The sequence below is a fragment of the Aegilops tauschii genome, chromosome 1 (genome assembly GCF_002575655.3).
Source record: "Aegilops tauschii subsp. strangulata cultivar AL8/78 chromosome 1, Aet v6.0, whole genome shotgun sequence".
In the NCBI taxonomy this organism is placed as follows: domain Eukaryota; kingdom Viridiplantae; phylum Streptophyta; class Magnoliopsida; order Poales; family Poaceae; genus Aegilops; species Aegilops tauschii.
The window spans coordinates 425222871-425243079 of record NC_053035.3 but is presented as its reverse complement, the minus strand read 5'-3'; the positions used below and the strand labels follow the sequence as shown (position 1 = coordinate 425243079).

At 49.4% G+C, this 20209-nt stretch overlaps 1 pseudogene; it reads right to left on the bottom strand.

The window, feature by feature from the left end:
• Nucleotides 1-16537, bottom strand: part of LOC109766171 (uncharacterized) — a 174400-nt pseudogene extending 157863 nt beyond the window's left edge.
• Nucleotides 16538-20209: the final 3672 nt, after the last annotated feature.

Sequence of the window (20209 nt, the reverse complement as noted above, 5' to 3'; positions counted from 1 at the left end):
CACGCAAGATCATGGTGATGCATAGCAACGAGAGGGAAGAGTGTTGTCCACGTACCCTCGTAGACCGAAAGCGGAAGCGTTTAACACAACGCGGTTGATGTAGTCGTACGTCTTCACGATCCGACCGATCAAGTACCGAACGCACGGCACCTCCGAGTTCAGCACACGTTCAGCTCGATGACGTCCCTCGAACTCCGATCCAACCGAGTGTTGAGGGAGAGTTTCGTCAGCACGACGGCATGGTGACAATGATGATGTTCTACCGACACAGGGCTTCGCCTAAGCACCACTACGATATTATCGAGGTGTAATATGGTGGAGGGGGGCACCGCACACGGCTAAGAGATCAATGATCAATTGTGTGTCTAGAGGTGCCCCCCTGCCCCCGTATATAAAGGAGCAAGGGGGTTCGGCCGGCCAAGGGGAGAGGCGCGCCAGGAGGAGTCCTACTCCTACCGGGAGTAGGACTCCCCCCCTTTTCCATGTTGGACTAGGAGAGAGAGGGGGAAGAGGTGGAGGGGAGGAAGGAAAGGGGGGCGCCGCCCCCCTCTCCTTGTCCTATTCGGACTGGGGGGAGGGGCGTGCGGCCCTGCCCTGGCCTCCTCTCCTCTCTTCCACCTAGGCCCACTAAGGCCCATTAAGTTACCGGGGGGGTTCCGGTAACCTCCCGGTACTCCGGAAAAATCCCGATTTCACCCGGAACACTTCCGATATCCAAACATAGGCTTCCAATATATCAATCTTTATGTCTCGACCATTTCGAGACTCCTCGTCATGTCCGTGATCACATCCGGGACTCCGAACAACCTTCGGTACATCAAAACATATAAACTCATAATATAACTGTCATCGTAACGTTAAGCGTGCGGACCCTACGGGTTCGAGAACTATGTAGACATGACTGAGACACCTCTCCGGTCAATAACAAATAGCGGAACCTGGATGCTCATATTGGCTCCCACATATTCTACGAAGATCTTTATCGGTCAGACCGCATAACAACATACATTGTTCCCTTTGTCATCGGTATGTTACTTGCCCGAGATTCGATCGTCGGTATCTCGATACCTAGTTCAATCTCGTTACCGGCAAGTCTCTTTACTCGTTCTGTAATACATCATCCCGCAACTAACTCATTAGTTACAATGCTTGCAAGGCTTATAGTGGTGTGTATTACTGAGTGGGCCCAGAGATACCTCTCCGACAATCAGAGTGACAAATCCTAATCTCGAAATACGCCAACCCAACAAGTACCTTTGGAGACACCTGTAGAGCACCTTTATAATCACCCAGTTACGTTGTGACGTTTGGTAGCACACAAAGTGTTCCTACGGTAAACGGGAGTTGCATAATCTCATAGTCATAGGAACATGTATAAGTCATGAAGAAAGCAATAGCAACATACTAAACGGTCGAGTGCTAAGCTAACGGAATGGGTCAAGTCAATCACATCATTCTCCTAATGATGTGATCTCGTTAATCAAATGACAACTCATGTCTATGGCTTAGGAAACATAACCATCTTTGATCAACGAGCTAGTCAAGTAGAGGAATACTAGTGACACTCTGTTTGTCTATGTATTCACACATGTATCATGTTTCCGGTTAATACAATTCTAGCATGAATAATAAAACATTTATCATGATATAAGGAAATAAATAATAACTTTATTATTGCCTCTAGGGCATATTTCCTTCAGTCTCCCACTTGCACTAGAGTCAATAATCTAGATTACACAGTAATGATCCTTACACCCATGGAGTCTTGGTGATGATCATGTTTTGCTCGTGGAAGAGGCTCAGTCAACGGGTTTGCAACATTCAGATCCGTATGTATCTTGCAAATTTCTATGTCTCCCACCTGGACTAAATCCCGGATGGAATTGAAGCGTCTTTTGATGTGCTTGGTTCTTTTGTGAAATCTGGATTCCTTTGCTAAGGCAATTGCACCAGTATTGTCACAAAAGATTTTCATTGGACCCGATGCACTAGGTATGACACCTAGATCGGATATGAACTCCTTCATCCAGACTCCTTCATTTGCTGCTTCCGAAGCAGCTATGTACTCCGCTTCACACGTAGATCCCGCCACGACACTTTGCTTAGAACTGCACCAACTGACAGCTCCACCGTTCAATGTAAACACGTATCCGGTTTGCGATTTAGAATCGTCCGGATCAGTGTCAAAGCTTGCATCAACGTAACCATTTACGATGAGCTCTTTGTCACCTCCATAAACAAGAAACATATCCTTAGTCCTTTTCAGGTATTTCAGGATGTTCTTGACCGCTGTCCAGTGATCCACTCCTGGATTACTTTGGTACCTCCCTGCTAAACTTATAGCAAGGCACACATCAGGTCTGGTACACAGCATTGCATACATGATAGAGCCTATGGCTGAAGCATAGGGAACATCTTTCATCTTCTCTCTATCTTCTGCAGTGGTCGGGCATTGAGTCTTACTCAATCTCACACCTTGTAATACAGGCAAGAACCCTTTCTTTGCTTGATCCATTTTGAACTTCTTCAAAACTTTGTCAAGGTATGTGCTTTGTGAAAGTCCAATTAAGCGTCTTGATCTATCTCTATAGATCTTGATGCCCAATATATATGCAGCTTCACCGAGGTCTTTCATTGAAAAACTCTTATTCAAGTATCCCTTTATGCTATCCAGAAATTCTATATCATTTCCAATTAGCAATATGTCATCCACATATAATATCAGAAATGCTACTGAGCTCCCACTCACTTTCTTGTAAATACAGGCTTCTCCAAAAGTCTGTATAAAACCAAATGCTTTGATCACACTATCAAAGCGTTTATTCCAACTCCGAGAGGCTTGCACCAGTCCATAAATGGATCGCTGGAGCTTGCACACTTTGTTAGCTCCCTTTGGATCGACCAAACCTTCCGGTTGCATCATATACAACTCTTCTTCCAGAAATCCATTCAGGAATGCAGTTTTGACATCCATTTGCCAAATTTCATAATCATAAAATGCGGCAATTGCTAACATGATTCGGACAGACTTGAGCATCGCTACGGGTGAGAAGGTCTCATCGTAGTCAATCCCTTGAACTTGTCGAAAACCTTTCGCAACAAGTCGAGCTTTATAGACAGTAACATTACCGTCAGCGTCAGTCTTCTTCTTGAAGATCCATTTATTTTCAATGGCTTGCCGATCATCGGGCAAGTCAACCAAAGTCCATACTTTGTTCTCATACATGGATCCCATCTCGGATTTCATGGCCTCAAGCCATTTTGCGGAATCTGGGCTCACCATCGCTTCTTCATAGTTCGTAGGTTCGTCATGGTCTAGTAACATAACCTCCAGAACAGGATTACCGTACCACTCTGGTGCAGATCTTAATCTGGTTGACCTACGAGGTTCAGTAATAACTTGATCTGAACTTTCATGATCATTATCATTAACTTCCTCACTAATTGGTGTAGGTGTCGCAGAAACTGGTTTCTGTGATGATCTACTTTCCAATAAGGGAGCAGGTACAGTTACCTCATCAAGTTCTACTTTCCTCCCACTCACTTCTTTCGAGAGAAACTACTTCTCTAGAAAGGATCCATTCTTAGCAACGAATGTCTTGCCTTCGGATCTGTGATAGAAGGTGTACCCAACAGTCTCCTTTGGGTATCCTATGAAGAAACATTTCTCCGATTTAGGTTCGAGCTTATCAGGTTGAAGTTTCTTCACATAAGCATCGCAACCCCAATCTTTAAGAAACGACAACTTTGGTTTCTTGCCAAACCATAGTTCATAAGGCGTCGTCTCAACGGATTTCGATGGTGCCCTATTTAGAGTGAATGCAGCCGTGTCTAAAGCATAACCCCAAAACGATAGCGGTAAATCAGTAAGAGACATCATAGATCGCACCATATCTAGTAAAGTACGATTACGACGTTCGGACACACCATTACGTTGTGGTGTTCCGGGTGGCGTGAGTTGCAAAACTATTCCGCATTGTTTCAAATGTAGGCCAAACTCGTAACTCAAATATTCTCCTCCACGATCTGATCGTAGAAACTTTATTTTCTTGTTACGATGATTTTCAACTTCGTTCTGAAATTCGTTGAACTTTTCAAATGTTTCAGACTTATGTTTCATTAAGTAGATATACCCATATCTTCTCAAATCATCTGTGAAGGTGAGAAAATAACGATATCCGCCACGAGCCTCAATATTCATCGGACCACATACATCTGTACGTATGATTTCCAACAAATTAGTTGCTCTCTCCATAGTTCCGGAGAACGGTGTTTTAGTCATCTTGCCCATGAGACACGGTTCGCAAGTACCAAGTGATTCATAATCAAGTGATTCCAAAAGTCCATCATTATGGAGTTTCTTCATGCGCTTTACACCGATATGACCTAAACGGCAGTGCCACAAATAAGTTGCACTATCATTATCAACTCTACATCTTTTGGCTTCGACATTATGAATATGTGTGTCACTACTACCGAGATTCATTAAAAATAGACCACTCTTCAAGGGTGCATGACCATAAAAGATATTACTCATATAAATAGAACAACCATTATTCTCTGATTTAAATGAATAACCGTCTCGCATTAAACAAGATCCAGATATAATGTTCATGCTCAACACTGGCACCAAATAACAATTATTTAGGTCTAATACTAATCCCGTAGGTAGATGTAGAGGTAGCGTGCCGACGGCGATCACATCGACTTTGGAACCGTTTCCCACGCGCATCATCACCTCGTCCTTGGCCAGTGTTCGCTTAATCCGTAGTCCCTGTTTCGAGTTGCAAATATTAGCAACAGAACCAGTATCAAATACCTAGGTGCTACTGCGAGCTCTGGTAAGGTACACATCAATAACATGTATATCACATATACCTTTGTTCACCTTGCCATCCTTCTTATCCGCCAAATACTTGGGGCAGTTCCGCTTCCAGTGACCAGTCTGCTTGCAGTAGAAGCACTCAGTCTCAGGCTTAGGTCCAGATTTGGGTTTCTTCTCCTGAACAGCAACTTGCTTGCTGTTCTTCTTGAAGTTCCCCTTCTTCTTCCCTTTGCCCTTTTTCTTGAAACTAGTGGTCTTATTGACCATCAACACTTGATGCTCCTTTTTGATTTCTACCTCCGCTGCCTTTAGCATTGCGAAGAGCTCGGGAATTGTCTTATTCATCCCTTGCATGTTATAGTTCATCACGAAGCTCTTGTAGCTTGGTGGCAGTGATTGAAGAATTCTGTCAATGACGCTATCATCCGGAAGATTAACTCCCAGTTGAATCAAGTGATTGTTATACCCAGACATTTTGAGTATATGCTCACTGACAGAACTATTCTCTTCCATCTTGCAGCTGTAGAACTTATTGGAGACTTCATATCTCTCATTCCGGGCATTTGCTTGAAATATTAACTTCAACTCCTGGAACATCTCATATGCTCCATGACGTTCAAAACGTCGTTGAAGACCCGGTTCTAAGCCGTAAAGCATGGCACACTGAACTATCGAGTAGTCATCAGCTTTGCTCTGCCAGACGTTCATAACTTCTGGTGTTGCTCTTGCAGCAGGCCTGGCACCCAGCGGTGCTTCCAGGACGTAATTCTTCTGTGCAGCAATGAGGATAATCCTCAAGTTACGGACCCAGTCCGTGTAATTTCTACCAACATCTTTCAACTTTGCTTTCTCAAGGAACGCATTAAAATTCAACGGAACAACAGCACGGGCCATCTATCTACAATTAACATAGACAAGCAAGATACTATCAGGTACTAAGTTCATGATAAATTTAAGTTCTATTAATCATATTACTTAAGAACTCCCACTTAGATAGACATCCCTCTAATCATCTAAGTGATTATGTGATCCAAATCAACTAAACCATAACCGATCATCACGTGAAATGGAGTAGTTTTCAATGGTGAACATCACTATGCTGATCATATCTACTATATGATTCACGCTCGACCTTTCGGTCTCAGTGTTCCGAGGCCATATCTGGATATGCTAGGCTCGTCAAGTTTAACCTGAGTATTCTGCGTGTGCAAAACTGGCTTGCACCCATTGTAGATGGACGTAGAGCATATCACACCCGATCATCACGTGGTGTCTGGGCACAACGAACTTTGGCAACGGTGCATACTCAGGGAGAACACTTTTATCTTGAAATTTTAGTGAGAGATCATCTTATAATGCTACCGTCAATCAAAGCAAGATAAGATGCATAAAAGATAAACATCACATGCAATCAATATAAGTGATATGATATGGCCATCATCATCTTGTGCTTGTGATCTCCATCTCCGAAGCACCGTCATGATCACCATCGTCACCGGCGCGACACCTTGATCACCATCGTAGCATCGTTGTCGTCTCGCCAACTATTGCTTTTACGACTATCGCTACCGCTTAGTGATAAAGTAAAACAATTACATGGCGACTGCATTTCATACAATAAAGCGACAACCATATGGCTCCTGCCAGTTGCCGATAACTCGGTTACAAAACATGATCATCTCATACAATAAAATATAGCATCATGTCTTGACCATATCACATCACAACATGCCCTGCAAAAACAAGTTAGACGTCCTCTACTTTGTTGTTGCAAGTTTTACGTGGCTGCTACGGGCTTAGGAAGAACCGTTCTTACCTACGCATCAAAACCACAACGATAGTTTGTCAACTTGGTGCTGTTTCAACCTTCACAAGGACCGGGCGTAGCCACACTCGGTTCAACTAAAGTGAGAGAGACAGACACCCGCCAGTCACCTTTAAGCAACGAGTGCTCGCAACGGTGAAACCAGTCTCGCGTAAGCGTACGCGTAATGTCGGTCCGGGCCGCTTCATCTCACAATACCGCTGAACCAAAATATGACATGCTGGTAAGCAGTATGACTTATATCGCCCACAACTCACTTGTGTTCTACTCGTGCCAATAACATCAACGCATAAAACCAAGCTCGGATGCCACTGTTGGGGCGTAGTAATTTCAAAAAAATTCCTACGCACACGCAAGATCATGGTGATGCATAGCAACGAGAGGGAAGAGTGTTGTCCACGTACCCTCGTAGACCGAAAGCGGAAGCATTTAACACAACGCGGTTGATGTAGACGTACATCTTCACGATCCGACCGATCAAGTACCGAACGCACGGCACCTCCGAGTTCAGCACACGTTCAGCTCGATGACGTCCCTCGAACTCCGATCCAGCCGAGTGTTGAGGGAGAGTTTCATCAGCACGACGGCGTGGTGACAATGATGATGTTCTACTGACACAGGGCTTCGCCTAAGCACCGCTACGATATTATCGAGGTGTAATATGGTGGAGGGGGCACCGCACACGGCTAAGAGATCAATGATCAATTGTGTGTCTAGAGGTGCCCCCCTGCCCCCGTATATAAAGGAGCAAGGGGGGGTTCGGCCGGCCAAGGGGAGAGGCGCGCCAGGAGGAGTCCTACTCCTACTGGGAGTAGGACTCCCCCCCTTTTCCATGTTGGACTAGGAGAGAGAGGGGGGGAAGAGGGGGAGGGGAGGAAGGAAAGGGGGCGCCGCTCCCCTCTCCTTGTCCTATTCGGACTAGGGGGAGGGGTGTGCGGCCCTGCCCTGGCCTCCTCTCTTCCACCTAGGCCCACTAAGGCCCATTAAGTTACCGGGGGGTTTCCGGTAACCTCCCGGTACTCCGGAAAAATCCCGATTTCACCCGGAACACTTCCGATATCCAAACATAGGCTTCCAATATATCAATCTTTATGTCTCGACCATTTCGAGACTCCTCGTCATGTCCGTGATCACATCCGGGACTCCGAACAACCTTCGGTACATCAAAACATATATACTCATAATATAACTGTCATCGTAACGTTAAGCGTGCGGACCCTACGGGTTCGAGAACTATGTAGACATGACCGAGACACCTCTCCGGTCAATAACAAATAGCGGAACCTGGATGCTCATATTGGCTCCCACATATTATACGAAGATCTTTATCGGTCAGACCGCATAACAACATACGTTGTTCCCTTTGTCATCGGTATGTTACTTGCCCGAGATTCGATCGTCGGTATCTCGATACCTAGTTCAATCTCGTTACCGGCAAGTCTCTTTACTCGTTCCGTAATACATCATCCCGCAACTAACTCATTAGTTACAATGCTTGCAAGGCTTATAGTGATGTGTATTACTGAGTGGGCCCAGAGATACCTCTCCGACAATCGGAGTGACAAATCCTAATCTCGAAATACGCCAACCCAACAAGTACCTTTGGAGACACCTGTAGAGCACCTTTATAATCACCCTGTTACGTTGTGACGTTTGGTAGCACACAAAGTGTTCCTCCGGTAAACGGGAGTTGCGTAATCTCATAGTCATAGGAACATGTATAAGTCATGAAGAAAGCAATAGCAACATACTAAACGATCGAGTGCTAAGCTAACGGAATGGGTCAAGTCAATCACATCATTCTCCTAATGATGTGATCTCGTTAATCAAATGACAACTCATGTCTATGGCTTAGGAAACATAACCATCTTTGATCAACGAGCTAGTCGAGTAGAGGCATACTAGTGACACTCTGTTTGTCTATGTATTCACACATGTATCATGTTTCCGGTTAATACAATTCTAGCATGAATAATAAAACATTTATCATGATATAAGGAAATAAATAATAACTTTATTATTGCCTCTAGGGCATATTTCCTTCATCTACGGCCAGGGCTTGACGGCCTGCCGGAGTCGGTCGCTCCTCGGCAGGCTCAGAGTCCACGGCAACACCCTTGCCGGCAGCCCCTGGGGGCTCAGCGGGAAAGTACTTGCCGGGGCCTGATTTCCTCCGCTTGTTCTGCTCCGTTGATGGTTCGATGGATGGTTGAGTTAACCGAAGCAAAAAGGTACCTGGTTCCACAGGTAGCTTGAATGCAGCGCGCTTTGACAGGTAATCGGCGATGTTGTTCTTCGCTCGGGGAACGTGCTCCGCTTGTATACCGTCGAAGCGCTCCTCCAGCTTCCTCACCTCATCTATGTAGGCCTCCATCAACGGGCTCTGATAATCTTTGTTGACTTGTCTGATGACAAGCTGTGAATCACCCCTGACGATGAGCTTCTTAACTCTAAGGTCTACCGCGATCCTGAGACCGGCGAGCAACCCCTCGTACTCAGCAGTGTTGTTGGTGGACATCTCCCTGGGAAAGTGCATATGGATTACATACTTGAGGTGCTCTCTGGTGGGTGCGACGAGCAGCACACCAGCACCGGCGCCTTGCAGCGAGAAAGCCCCATCAAAGTACATGATCCAGTCGTGACTTGCCTCCTTACCGGGGAGAGCGGTTTCCTGGATTTCCTCGTCAGGCGTTGAGGTCCATTCTGCAATGAACTCCGCCAAGACTCTGCTCTGGATTGTCGAAGTACTTTCAAACTTCAAACCAAAGCTGGATAACTGCAAGGCCCACTCCACAATCCTTCCGGTCGCGTCTGGGTTGTGCAGTATCCGTTGCAACGGGAGGCGGGTGACGACAGTGATCTCGTGGGCTTGGAAGTAATGACGCAGCTTCCTCGAGGCCATAAGGAGGCCGAAGAGCAATTTCTGCACAACGGAGTACCTTGACCTAACCCCCTGCAAGAGGGAGCTGACAAAGTAAACCGGGTGCTGCATCATCTTCTTCTTCTGCACCACTTCATTTGGCTGCGCGGGCCCTGTCCCGATGGCGTTAGACTCTGCCGGGGGCCTTGCCTTGCCGGCACCAGGCCCTGCCGGGCGAATCCCTGACGTGCCATCCGTCGGTCCTGCCGTTGCCACTGCCTCCTCGTCAACCTCCCTCTGCGCCGCCAGCGCGGCGCTGACCACTTGATTCGTCACCGCCAGATACAGCAGCAACGGCTCTTGCGGTTTAGGCGCCACCAGTACTAGTGTAGAAGAGAGGTATTTCTTCAGATCCTGCAGTGCTACTTCGGCCTCCGGGGTCCACTCCATGGGGCCCACCTTTTTCAAAATCTTAAAAAAGGGAAGGGCGCGCTTGGCAGACTTGGAGATGAATCGGCTCATGGCGGCAACGCAGCCAGTGAGCCAACGCACATCCTTGATCCGCTTGGGCGCTTCAATCTGCTCGATAGCCTTGATCTTGTCTGGGTTTGCCTCGATCCCGCGCTGTGACACAAAGAACCCGAGAAGTTTGCCGGACGGAACGCCGAAGACACACTTCTCAGGGTTCAGCTTGAGGTTGATCTTGCGCAGGTTGGCAAACGTCTCTTCTAAGTCTTCTACAAGAGTTGCCTTGTCCTTGGTTTTGACCACTATGTCATCCATGTATGCTTCCATATTTCTATGTAGCTGGGGTTCAAAACCAATTTGGACCGCTCTTGCAAACGTTGAGCTAGCACTCTTCAACCCGAAAGGCATCCGTAAAAAGCAATACGTACCACATGGGGTGATGAATGTTGTCTTCTCTTCGTCTTCTCTTGTCATGAAGATCTGGTGGTAGCCCGAGTAGGCGTCAAGGAATGATAACAGATCACACCGGCTGTGGAGTCAACAATCTAGTCGATGCGCGGCAACGGGAAGGGGTCCTTAGGACAAGCCTTATTAATATCTGTGTAGTCAATAGACAGCCTCCACTTCCCGTTTTCCTTGCGCACCACCACCGGATTGGCAAACCACATCGGATGGAGCAATCCCCTCACCAAGCCTGCTGCTTCCAACTTCCTGATCTCCTCTATGATGAACTCCTGCCGTTCCAAAGCTTGCTTCCTGACCTTCTGCTTGACGGGTCGCGCGTGGGGGCAGACAACAAGATGGTGCTCAATCACTTCCCTGGGAACGCCGGGGATGTCAGATGCTTGCCATGCAAACACATCGACATTCGTCCACAGGAAAGTGATGAGCGCGCTTTCCTATTTGCTGTCGAGGGTGGAGCTTATGGTGAAAGCCCCTCCCGTGCCATCCTCCCTGACGAACACCTTCTTGGTCTCTAGTGGCGCAGCTCTGGATTTCTTGCTCTTGCCGGTGGAGCTCTCCGGCACGTCCTCGACGGTAGCACAACACTCCGAAGAGGTGCGCTTGCCGGAGTGGGTGCGAGAGGTCCTGCCGATCTTCTTCTTCCCTCCCGGGGCTTCAGCGGCAGGAGCAAGTGCCTTGGCGGCAGTTGCTACAACTGCTTCCCGGTAGAGTAGGTCGGCGCAGATCAGCGCATCCTTCTTGTCACAAGGAACGGTGATGATGGTCATCGGCCTAGGCATCTTCAGTGTGTTGTAGGCGTAATGTGACACCGCCATGAACTTGGCTAGTGCCGGGCGGCCGAGAATCCCGTTGTAGGGCAAGGGGATCTTGGCTACGTCGAAGATGATCCTCTCCATCCTGCAGTTCAACTCGCCCCCAAACGTCATGGGCAGCGTGACCTTCCCCTTCGGTTGACTTCTTCCCGGATTGACCCCTTGAAACGTGCCCGTTTCCTCGAGGTCTCCATCAGGAATTTGCAGCCTCTTGATCACAACAGGCGAGATCAAGTTCAGACCGGCCCCTCCATCGACTAACATCTTGTTCACCTTGAGGTTGCGTATCGTTGGTGAAACCAACAACGGCAAGCACCCGACCGCAGTTGTGCGATCAGGGTGGTCCTCGGCATCAAAGATGATAGGCGAGCTGGACCACTTCAGTGGCTTCTGAGCGTCGAATGGTGGCTCCGCTGCTGTGATCTCACGCGCCCACTGCTTGAGCTGGCGGTGAGAGGTATGCAGCGAGGCCCCACCATCGACGCACATGGCCTCTGTAGCCTTCTGGAACTCATGTTCGCCGGACTCGTCGTCTTCGTCATGATCATCGTCTTCCTGCTTCTTGTTGCGGCCCCGAGCGGGCCTCTCTTGCTGGTTATCCTTGCCGCGGCGACCTCCTTAGCCGCCACCCTTCTTGCCGGATCCCTCGGCACCATCCTGGCCCTTCTCCTTGTCCCGCCTCTCATACTCAGCTTTTTGCTTCTCAGCAAGCAGCTCGACTTGCTGGCAGTTTTGGATGTCGTGTCCCTTAGTGCGGTGGATCTTGCAATACTGCTTGTCGGAGCCCCCTGGCTTGTCGGCAGCCGCCAAGGCCCGGCAGGCGGCGCACCCGGCAATTTCCTTGCCGGGGTCGTCTGCCTTGGCCTTCTTGGCGGCGGCGGTGTCGTCGGATCCCTCGACGGCAAGCACAGTCATGCCCTTGCGTTTCCTGTTGCGACGCCGGCCCTTCTTCGTCGGGGCGGCGGTGTCTTCATCAGTAGAGTCGGTTTCCACGCCAGCGTCCTCGCCAGGGTACTTCCTTCCCTCTTCAGCCCGGGCGCACCTATCGGCCAGAACATAAAGTTCGGCCACATCCTTAACCTTGTTCATCGCCAGCTCTTCGCGCATCTTGCGGTTGCGCACGTTCTGATGGAACGCGCTAATCAAAGTGGTGGGATGAACATCGGGGATGTTGTACTGCACCCAGCTGAACCTCTGGATGTACTTGCGCAGGGTTTCCCCTTCCTTCTGGGGAATGATATGCAAATCACTGGCCTGGCCATGAGCTTGGTGGCCTCCTGGGAAGGCACCAACGAACTCGTGGCACAGATCCGACCAAGAAGAAATGGAATCCGCTGGCAAGTGCATCAACCAAGACATGACGTTGGGCTTCAGTGCCAACGGGAAGTAATTGGCAAGCACCTTGTCGTCGCGAGCTCCGGCAACTTGCATCGCGATGGTGTAGATGCTGAGGAACTCTGACGGGTGGGTCTTTCCGTTGTACTTCTCGCCGACGTCGGGCTTGAACGTGCGGTGGGACGGCCACTGGAACTGCCGCAGCTCACGGGTAAAGGCTGGGCAACCCACCTCGTAAGGTAGGCCGCCTGAGCCCCCCGGTGCTGGGTGGTCCATAGCGGGTCCTGCCCGCTTATCCAACTGGTGGCGTGTATCGCGCCGGCGCTCGATAGTGGTTCGAGCGTGTTCATGGGCTCGTTCTCGAAGAACTTGGCGCTGGTCGCGGTGGGTCCGTGGGTTGGACGACGCTATGGAAATGTTATCACATGCGTCGTCACGACGGACCGGCACCAGCGGCAACTAGCGCGAGGGAGGAGAGTGTATTGTGTCTACAGCTCCCCCGGTTCTCCCACCGCTGGCATGTGGTGGCTCGACTGAGCGCCGGCCCGAGGGCCCCGCCGGTCGCGGATCATCTTTATTGGCGACGGCGACGAGGCTCCGGATGGTGGCTCTCCACTCGTCGAGCTTCTCCGCAGCAGGAGGGAAGTCGAGGAGCAGCTGCGCGCGCGCGCCAAAGCTTCTGCTGGCGTAGGTGGTGGCGACAGCTGCGTGGACCGTGGCGCGCTTCGACTTCTAACCACGTTAGAAGGAGCTCTATCATGGCCCAGTGGCTGCGTGCCATTTCCGCCAATACTTCGGCGGGCATGCTGGCCTCCTTCGTCCCGTGGATGATGCACGGGGCTCTTCCCATGGCGGTGTCCAGGGTCACCGGCGTGGTGACGCTGCTCGTCGCGCACACCATGGGAAGAGCACGCTGTGGGCGCCGGGGTGGGCATCTTGGAGGTCGCTGCGCTGCCCGTAGGGGGCACAGTGACGCCCCTGGAGGGCGCCGCACCGCCGCCGGGGGCCCCGGCCCCGTCCTTGGATTTGGTGGCGTGTGGCTCGTCGTCTAGCGCGCAAACAACGCCGCTCGCCAGGCTCTGACTTCCAGGGCGATGCTGGTGCTCGCGGGCCGCGGCTCGGGTTCTGTCCGTGACCGGCCCGCTGCTCGTCCGCACTGGCACGGGCCGTTCGGCTCCCGTCGAGCCGATCGCCGTGATCGTTTTCTTCTTGGGAGCCATGGCGATGAAGAACTGCTAGGCTAACTGCTAGATCAGATTCTCACAACTGCGCCCCCTACCTGGTGCGCCAAAGATGTCGGTGGGAAACGACACCTATGGGATCACTGGAATCCCTTCTATGGTCAGCGAGCGCGGGGTTGTGAGAAGAGCAGGTCTAACAGGAAGCACATGGATCGTTTACCCAGGTTCGGGCCGCGAGGATGCGTAATACCCTAGTCCTGCTTTGGTGGATGTATTGAGTGTTCTTGTGTTCCTGAGCTAGCTACGGGGTGTAACTTGCCCAAAAGAGCCGAATCCCTCTCCGGTATGCCCCGGGCCTCCTTTTATAGTCGAAAGGGGCTGCCACACTGGCACACGGGAGGTGGAAAGGTCTACAATGCGTGAGCTTATCGCCCGGCGTTAGGGGACAAAACGCATTGAATGCGCTACTTAGGTGTCCATTAGCTTTATCAGGGACGGGAACGAGGCCCGTCTCGTCCGTCGCCGCTCCGTCTCACTTCGACACGCGCCCAGGCCAGCGATGCGTGCGGTGCCATGTAGGCAGGCAGGCTGCCGAGGTGGCGCGGGGTGGAGCCTTCACGAAGATCTGCATGCCACCACGCAGGTGCTTGCTGAGTCGGTGTAGGGGCCGCCCGTCGCCACGCAGGTGCCTGCCCAGCTGGTTGAGCTAGCAGCTACTTGGGAACGGCGGTGGAGTCTTGGTAGATGCGGGTCTGGCTGTGGCCCCACTGACGCGCTCGGCAAGGGTCTTGTCGGGGCCCCGGCAAGGGTCTTTCCGGGGCCCCGGCAAGGGTCTTGCCGCGGCGCCGTGGTCGTCCCCGGCAAGGATCTTGCCAGGGGTCTTGTGGATTTCCTCGGTTAGGATCCCGCCGAGGGTCGTCGTCTTCTGGTCCTTATCTGATCTTGTGTGTTTATGATCTTGACGAAGATCTGCATGCCACGACAGAGGCGCCTCCCGAGCCCTGGTTCCAATGTAGTTGGTTGGCTGGTGTTGGAACCCACGGGCTCAAGGGTGGCCTGCTCTGCTGGCATCAGGCAAGTTGCCCCGGCAAGGCTCTTGCCGGGGCCGCGGAGGCCGCCCCGGCAAGGGTCTTGCCGGGGGAGTCCACCTCTCCCCTTTGCTCTCCTGTGTTTCTAGTCTTGGCATTGCCTTGACCGTCTTGTGCTCCGGCTTCTTTCCGGCCTCCCTCCTCTGCCCTGCTAAGTGTGGCCGCGGCGCGCGGCTCTGACTCCCCGTGCACAAGTAAATGGGTCAAAAGAAGAGCCCCTACTTTTGTACACCGACACAAGCAATGTGACTAATGAGTTAGTTGCGAGATGATGCATTACGGAACGAGTAAAGATACTTGCCGGTAACGAGATTGAACTAGGTATGATGATACCGACGATCGAATCTCGGGCAAGTAACGTACCGATGACAAAGGGAACAACGTATGTTGTTGTGCGGTTTGACCGATAAAGATCTTCATAGAATATGTAGGAGCCAATATGAGCATACAGGTTCCGCTATTGGTTATTGACTGGAGATGTGTCTCGGTCATGTCTACATAGTTCTCGAACCCGTAGGGTCCGCAAGCTTAACATTCGATGATGATTTGTATTATGAGTTATGTAATTTGATGACTGAAGTTTGTTCGGAGTCCCGGATGAGATCACGGACATGACAAGGAGTCTCGAAATGTTCGAGAGGTAAAGATTCATATATTGGAAGGTTACATTCGGACACCGGAATGGTTCGGGTTGTTTCAGATGAGTTTCGGAGTACCGGGGGTTAACGGAACCCCCCCCCCCCCGGGAAGTTCATGGGCCTTCATGGGCCTTAGTGGAAAGGAGAGGAGGGCCACAAGGGAGGCCGCCCCTCCCCCCCATGGCCAGTCCGAATTGGACTAGGGAGGGGGCGGCGCCCCCTCTTTCCTTCTCCCCTCTTCCTCCTTCCCTCTATCTCCCTCTCTTGGAAAGGAAGGGGACTCCAACTAGGATTGGGAATCCTAGTTGGACTCCCCTATGGCGCGCCCCCCTATGGCCGGCCTCCTCTCCTCCCCCCTTTATATACGTGGGAGGGGGGCACCCCAAAGGCACACCAAGTCTTCTCTTAGCCGTGTGCGGTGCCCCCTCCATAGTTACACACCTCGGTCATATCGTCGTAGTGCTTAGGCGAAGCCCTGCGCCGGTAACATCATCATCACCGTCGCCACACCGTCGTGCTGACGGAACTCTCCCTCGTCCTCAACTGGATCAACAGCTCGAGGGATGTCATCATGTTGAACGTGTGCTGAACACGGAGGTGCCGTACGTTCGGTACTTGGATCGGTTTGATCGCGAAGACGTTCAACTACATCAACCGCGTTACTAAACGCTTCTGCTTCGGTCTACGAGGGTACGTGGACACACTCTCCCCACTCGTTGCTATGCTTCTTCTAGATAGATCTTGCGTGATCGTAGGAATTTTTTTGAAATACTACATTCCCCAACATAATCGTCATCTGAGTCAATGAGCAGCGCATTCCTGCTGGAAGAGACTGCCTCCTCCTCATCATCGGAGGTGTCGACCACACCATCCCTTTCCATCTCCTCGAAATCCCTATCGACTTGCTCGGAAATAATCTGATCTATCTCCTCGTCCTCCTTCTTCCTCTGCTCCTTCTCTTTGTTAGCGTAGAACTGAATCTCCTCCGCCACTAGATGGGGACTGGCCACGGTGTAAGCCGCCATGGCCTCCTCATCCATGGCTCGTATCCGACGAGCCTTCTCCTCCGCATGGGAATAAATCCGATAACGGGGGGCGACGAAGGATGCCGTCTTTGCATCTGGAATCTCAGGGAAGTTGAGATCAGACCTGCTACGGCCGTCATCCAAGCAACCGCGTCGTATGCGCGCGCGGCAAGCTCGGCGGTCTTGAAAGTGCCGAGCCACAACCGATCACCCTTACAGGTGATCTCGGCGGTGTAGCGTCCCGATCGGAATCGAACGCCATGATACCGCCGAGGCGGCGACGGCGGACATTGTGGCGGCATCGACAAAAAACTATGTAATATACAAATAATTAAGCCACTAATTAAACTATACTATATAACTACTAATTAAAACAACAAGTATACGACTAGCATATACATACAAAAAAGTATTTAACACTAATAACTAAACTACTCCCTCTGTTCCTAAATATAAGTCTTTTTAGAGGTTTCAAATGAACTACAACATACGGATGTATATAGACATATTTTAGAGTGTAGATTCACTCATTTTGCTCCGTTTAAGTCCCTTGTTGGAATCTCTAAAAAGACTTACATTTGGGAACAGAGGGAGTATAAACTAAAATTTTCTAACACAACTAATGAAACTACTATCATAAACTACAAACTTCTAATACAACTAATGAAAATAAAACAAAAATGAAACGTTAAAAAATCTCACCGAAGCGACGGTGAGGCGAGGGCGGCGACGGCGGCGAAGTGGGGCGGGGCGGCGACGACGACGGCGGAAGGGGCAGACGTACGGTGGCCCTAGTGGGCTTGCATGTATCTGGTGACTTGGTGATGCTGCTCCCATCGCAACACCCAACCCAAACTACTGACCCAGTCATCCCGCATGTATCGACGGATAGCCGTGGCGATGGGTTGGGCCAGGATGATCTAGTCGCTGTAAACATTGAACTTTCCTTGCTGACCTAAAAACCTTATTCTCCCCCGGCTTCTAGTTCGACTTTTTGTAATCATATTCAAGCTTTTTCGAGTTGGTCAATTTCTCTTGAAAGTTGAAAGCGGGTTACTTCTTTTGCAAAAACAATTTTTAGGCGGGTTGGAAAATTGGATATTTGGTATTGAATTGGTCTTAGTTGTCGTGGTCTGACGATGCAGTGCTCATGTGTGGACATTTACTTAATATGGTTTGATAGACTACTCATATCTACAAGGCGCCCCTCCTTTTCTAGAAGCTCATCTAAAAAACTCTAGTTTAAGCACTGACTTAAACTAGCTAGGGTTAATATGAGGATGGGTGACCAACCGGGTAGTTGTTCCATGGTGCGTGCATGTGACAAAAATGTGTGCAGAAAGGCCCGCGTTGGTTTGTGGGGCCAGCCTAGGTCCCAACCGATAACCCTGCGTAACGGTTGGGAATCGGTGGTTGTGGCCCGTGTGTTGCATCATGGCTGGTGGCGGTGTCCTAGATTAAGGGGTACCAACCTAGTTGGCCCATAGTCCATGGGCCGAGCTTATGGCCCACCGATCTCATAGGAAGGACTCCGGAGGCCTCAAGCCCCATCGTGATTAAGATGGACTCTGCCGAAGACTTTTGACGTGTACCCTAAGGATTGCTCTAGTTGTCGGCGTGTGTTTCCTTAGTCGGCAACTGACCATGTGTAACCCTAGATACCCCTAGTACCTATATAAGCCGAGGGGTTTAGTCCGTAGAGGCACGATCACAATTACTCGCCTTAGGGTTAGAAAACAACATACGATCTCAAGGTACATCAAGCCTGTACTCGATACACCATCATCAATACAATCATAGCAGGATGTAGGGTTTTACCTCCTTGAGAGGGCCCAAACCTGGGTAAACATCGTCTCCTGTTACCCATTGATCCGAAGATCCACATCTCAGGGCCCTCTACCTGATATTTGCCGGTTTTAGTACCGACAGCCGGTGACAACAACCTCATCGCTAATGAAAAGGCTGACAATAAAAACATCAACATTAGTAGAGTCCTCATGGAAGCAGTCCATAGATTTATCTATTATCTGAGGCTTGCAGACATGACGTAAAGTTTACATGGAGCAATGACCATGTGAACAATGTCAAAGTTAAGCTAGACAATGTCCTTGTCAATGAAGCATGGAACACCTTGTTTCTAGCTCCTTCCTGGGAGTTGTTTCATTGGATGTCTCTAGCCATTGCTTAAAGCTTCTTAGAGGGAAAATAGAGTTCAAGCCAAGGAGAATTTGTAGTTTGAGAAGTACCAAGACGAGTGCAAGGGCTTTACTAAGGGCACTACACATACTGGATCTTAAGCTTCAAGCAACGGCCAAGGCCCTCGGCTCTTGGAGTGCTGAACGAGATTCAGATAGGAAGCTGGGATTCGTTACCATCACTGAGTTGATCATCCAACTTGATAAGGCTAGTGGTTCAAGGGCCCTCACCACATCTGAACTTGAATTCAGAAGCTTACTTCAGGTGTAATCTTTGGGTCTTACATCAATGGAACACACATTCTAGAGACAAGGAGCTATGTTGCTTTGTCTTTTCGCGATAGTGACACAAACTCACGACAACTCCATGTGCGCGCAACCTCAAGAAGAAGGAAATCCTTCACCGAATTTTTTAAAAGTAATGACCAAACATTCCATGGCGAAGAAGAGATAATGTCGGCCTTCTGGAGTCACTTTCAATCTTTAATGGGCAATGCTCAAACCAGATAAATGACCATCAACCTATAGATATTACACTTTCTTCAATTTGACACTGTAACCATTGATGATTCTTTCGCAGAGTATAGGAGGTTAAAGCTGCACTATTTCAGATACACATGTAAAAAACACCAGGCCTCGATTTATTCTCTGCTAAATTCTACCAATGTTGTCGAGGGATTAGTAAACATGATGTCGTGGATGTTACTCCCTTGGTAGTCATCAGTCAACAAGACTTATCCATGGGTTTCAAAACTAATATCTAGGACTCTTGTTGCCATGTTGCAACCAATGATGCACTGACTGATTCTTGCAAAGTGCTTCTATTTAGAGGGAGATGCATTGACGACAACTTTATGTATGTTAAGAGCTTGGGAAAGGCACTACATAAGAAGAAAAGATGAGCTTTGTTCCTCAAATTGGACATATTGAAAGCTTTTGACCCATTTACTTTGGAATTTCTCTTATAATATCTTGTTGCTAGAGGGTTCAGTCAAAAGTGGTGAGCATGGTTATGTTTGTGACTATCAATGGAAAACACTATAGTTCTAATCAATGGTGCATTATATGACCACATCCATCATTGTCGAGGGTTGCCGTAGAGGGACCCCTGTTTTCTGTGCTATTTTCCTGTGTCACTGATTGCATGGGTAGGCGATTTGACATGGCTTGGAGTGTTCGGATCCTTTCACCACTCAATCACTAGATTATCATGTAGAAAAATGTTGACCGTGTATTAAAAAACGTTAAATTTGTATTGAAAAAATGTTAAACATGTATTAGAAAAGTGTTCTTGACATACACAAAAAGTGTAGAGTGAAAACCAAAAGAAACATAAAAAAAGTAAACACGAAAAACAGAGAAGAAATAAAAACCAAACCAAGAAAAAAACCGAGTGAAAATAGAGAAAAAACAAAGAAAACCGATGTAAAATAAAAAAACTGAAAAAAATGATGAAGAAAACTGGCTCTTTTATGTCAAGTAGGTCGCGCCT